Source organism: Rhamphochromis longiceps, linkage group LG3 (genome assembly GCF_057381845.1).
Source record: "Rhamphochromis longiceps isolate RC_006_pf linkage group LG3, R_longiceps_female_GT1.1, whole genome shotgun sequence".
In the NCBI taxonomy this organism is placed as follows: Eukaryota; Metazoa; Chordata; class Actinopteri; order Cichliformes; family Cichlidae; genus Rhamphochromis; species Rhamphochromis longiceps.
Genome location: NC_140559.1, coordinates 1,526,513 through 1,531,226, shown reverse-complemented (window position 1 = coordinate 1,531,226; position 4,714 = coordinate 1,526,513).

The following is a 4,714-nucleotide window of genomic DNA, read 5'->3' as shown; positions in this document are numbered from 1 at the left end:
CTCACAATCATGTGTGCAGCTACCCGTTTCCCTGAGGCTGTCCCATTACATAAGAAAATCACTTGCCCAAGGTCATATAGACTGACCAGGGTTCAAACTTTCAGTCTATGTTATCTAAACAAGTTGCTAGCACTTGTGGAGATCAGGGAAATTATTTTGCTGCTATTGTCCAGATTAATAATATAATCTACAGCATTGATATTGCATTCAGATGTTTAAACAGTGTGTGTCTTTCAGAAAGACTAAGTTGCAGGCTGACAGGAAATTGCAGGTTTGCAGAGTGTGCCCTTTGCAGAAGTGAAACCTAGGTGTTAAACATGTTGTGTCCTCTGCTTATCATCCTGAATTGCAAGGTCCAATAGAGCGGCGGCATCAGACTTTAAAGATGCTACGTAAGTACTGCCTAAAAGTTGAAAGAAGTTGGGATAAGGGAGTCCCATTTGTGTTATTTGCTGCCCGTGATGTTGTTCAGGAATCACTGGGGTTTAGTCCTTCTGAAACAGTATTTGGCCATACGCCACGCCGTGGTACGTGAGTACTGCCTAAAAGCTGAGAGAAGTTGGGATGAGGGACCACGCCGACCCCTCAAAGTTCTGAATGAGACACTTTTGATTCAGGAGGGGAGTTCCAAAACAAAAGTAAGGAGGTATGTGAAAAACTTCCTTGAGCATTTGAGTTAAGCCAAAGCTCTGGCTAAGCAGCACCTTGCTGTTTCCCAGGAAAAAATGAAATGCCAGTATGATAAGGCTTTTGTTAAAAGAACCTTTCAGGTGGCATGTGGATAGGTTGACGCGACCCTTCAAACATGAAGTTGATGCCGGTGCTGTCGGGGTTGGGGCAGTGCTGTTGCAAGACTTGCAGGGTTTAGACCGCCCCGTTTGTTATTATTCCTGCAAGTTTAATAAAAAACAGGTAAACTACTCCACAAAAAGGAGACCCTGCCTTTGTTCTTGGGGTGCAGCATGTCACTTGTTCTGTACACTCATCACAACCCACTCATATTCCTTGCTCGCATGTTTAATCACAACCAGCATCTCGTGCGCTGGGCTGTGTTATTGCAGGAATACAATTTAAGTATTCATCATAAAAATGGTTCTGAAAATGTTTTAGCTGATAGTCTGTCCCGATTGTAAACTTGTTTTGAGCTGTTTTTTTGTTACACTCTGTGGGGTCTGCTTCCATGATCTAATCTCTGTAATAAAATATTATGATTAACAAAAAGTCTAAAGTCATCATTGGTGGAGTGGACCTCAATGTTTCCTCTGCCATGTTTCACTGTGGGTCTGGTCCATTGTGGTATCTGCGGTTGTTGAATTTATCCTTCTATTATCTACACTGATGATACTGATCAATAAACAATGTCATCAGAAAATGCTTTAGTTTTTTTTTTCTCCAGTTTTTAGTGGTTTGGGTTTGTTTGGGGGTTTTTTTTAGGTTTTTCATAACAGTTAAGATTTCAATTCAATTTTATTCATATAGTGCCAAATCACAACAACAGTTGCCCCAAGGCACTTTATGTTGTAAAGTAGATCCTAATACAGAGAGAAACCCAACCATCATAGGATTCCCTGTGAGCAAGTACTTTGGCGACAGTGGGAAGGAAAAACTCCCTTTTAACAGGAAGAAACCTCCAGCAGAACCAGGCTCAGGGAGGGGCAGGGCCATCTGCTGCGACCGGTCTGGGAAATAGTTGTAAATGAAAGAGACAGAATCATTCAATCATTTCAGCTTCATTAGAATGAACAGAAATTTAGCAAATACAGAATATCATAGATTAAATAAAACATTTGATATATGTACATAAACATGAACCACATTTAATGACTGAAGGCATTATAAATATAATTATCCTAAATGGCACTGCTAAGACAATACTGACACCTTCACTAGTAGTATCTTCACTTTATTCATAGTGCTAATGTATGGAAACATCCTGTGAGTGAAAGTGTGTGTGAAGGTGTGTATGTGTGTGTTAGTATCAGGATCAGAGAACGACAGCTTTCCTCTGTTCCAGTCCAGATTCACTCTGATCCTCTGGAGCTTCTTCTTTATTAGGAGAGCGTCTGGAGCTGATGATAAACATGCTGAGTATTTACCAAAACTTAAAGCCCTCAGAGCCCAGGACAGAGCAGGAACACTCAATCCTCTCTGGATTATCAGGAAGCTGCTGCCTCTCTCCTTGTCTCACACTGGTCAGATCTTCAGACAGGATGAGGTTTGGATGAGCAGTGTTTGGGTCCAGAATGAGAGGAGTGTAGGAGACCACGTCCTTCATGTTGTTCCAGATGTTGAAGGTCAGGTTGCCCAGGTGTTTGGCCTGGTCTATCAGAGCTCCTGAGGGCAGCTGTGGATCATCCAGCAGGGGGCAGCGCTGGACTCTTTCCACTGCAGCCTTGTAGTTGTGCAGGAATGAGACGTCTTCAGCTCTCAGCTCCTCCTCTGTGGCTCTGACTGTGTCTGAAAGAGCTGCTATCTCTCTGCTCAGAGCCTCCATCTTCTCCTTCATCATCCCACTCTTCTGCTCCTCTTCCTCCCTCAGTGCAGCCAGCCTGGCCTCCTCTTCCTCTGCTAGAAACTGATGAAGCTTCTTAAACTGCTCCTTAATCTGCCTCTCTGTGTGTCGGGCCTGGACCTTAATGTGTTCTGCTGTTTGATCAAACTTCACTTGAACTTCTTCACAAACCTTTAACTTCTTCTTTAAGGGCTCCAGAGTTTCCTGAAGTTCCTTCTTGTGTTGTTGTGCAGCTTCATCGATGGGTCTGAATCTGTGATTGGTGTGTTTTTCTGAGCCACAGCAGACGACACACACTGGCTGCTGATGGTCCAGGAAGCTGATGGTCTACTACCACTTAAGGTGGTAGAGTTTGTATGCCCCTGTTGTCTGGGAGCTGGACTAAGCAGAGCAATTGACCCTTGTAATATCACCCAGCATATTGGTTTCAGAACCAATCTCCTGGGTCTGGTCTGGATTGTGTCTTTATCCAGAATGCCCATGGTGAGAGGTTCAGAGTGAGGGATACTAGAGTTATCCTGAAAGAGAAAGGTAAAGCCTTTTTATCTTTGCTTTTCCACAAAAAATCAATCCTGAAATCAAGACTTTTTTGGGGGTGGGGGGGCGCTTTGCACCCAAACAGACAGACAGACATCACGTTCGTAATAGTAAGTTTTAATTTCCCATCACAATCAAGACGAACAGGATGATTTGAAAGATTCACCCACTTAGGGTGGTGGAGTTTATATGCCCCTGATGATCAGGGTCTCATAATTCTATGCCTGCTTTGTACTGAAGTCTATAATCAGCCTCCTTAGTCTTGCTGATGTTTAGGAGGAGGTTGTTTTTCTGGCACCATTTCTCCAGGTTTCTAATCTCTTCTGATGTTGTTAGAGATCAGGCCACAATAACAGTGTCGTCAGCAAACTTGACAATGGAGGTGGTATCTGATTGGTTACACAGTCATAAGTGTACAGTGAGTGCAGCAGGGGGCTTTAAACACAGCCCTGAGGCACTCCAGTGCTGAGTGAGATGTAAGGAGACATGTTTTTTTTTCACCCTCCCTGACTGGAGTCTGTCTGTGAGGAAGTTGAGGATCCACTGACACAGTGAATGAGTCAATGAGACCTAAAACCTTCAACCTGGTGAAAAGCTTTGAGGGAATTATTGTGTTAAATGCTGAACTGTAGTCCATGGACAGCATCCAAGCATAATTCCCTCTGCCAGTGTCCAGGTGACTCAGGGATGTGTGGAGCATCGTCTGAGAAACGATCAGTCAGCTGTATGTTGCTGAAGGAAAAAATACTGGTCTAGACCTAATATCTATTATTTTCAAGATGTCTAAAGACACACTCCCACCTCTGTCACACTGCAGGGAAACAAAACAACCTTTTTGAATTAAGAACTTTATGGTCAAAGTTCTCAAATGGCTTTTAGCTTGATTCACATCCGGTGACTGAGGAGTAGTAGGTCTAAGTGCATTAAGATGAAGTCAGTGGCTTTCAGGTCACGATAACAGCTCATGCAGAAGACTGTGCTGTTGGTCTTTACCCACCTGTCACAAGTTTTATCAGTGCACATACTCTCAAATATTCTGGGTGGATGTTGGATGCTATAAAAGGAGGAAGAAAATTGAGTTTCTGGATTAAAATGTTTTCATATTATTTACAAAGTGACAGTGACAGTCACAAGGAGAGAGAAAAAAAGTCCATAAGAAGAAATCATCAGACTTGCACAGACTACACCAAAAACAAGATTTAACAAGAACTGCACCAATACAACATCAACTGTGGATTGTTTCCCCCATATTTTTTTCTTGAAGAAAATTTCTTTAATCCAGATTTAGTACTTTTTGTCACACTTACAACAACAACAACAATAATATTGTTACACTACTATATAACACTATTGCTTCTATTATTTGCTCCTTTATTTAAACAATGAGATCAAGTTCTCTTAGTCAAAAGAGACCTGAGCACAAAAAATACAAAAATTGAGAAAAAGAGCCAGATAACAAAATGACACATTATAACACACACAAACTCTGGAATATTCCTTCCAGATAAAACCTTTAAAGTGTAATCAGAGGATGCAACTGCATATTCCTTTACGTTTTTCACAAGTACAATTAAATTAACACAAGAAAGAATTTAGTATTGTATTTTTACAATGTGCTAGTAATAAACAGAAAAAAAACTAGTCCTCCCTCCCGCCAGACGTTTC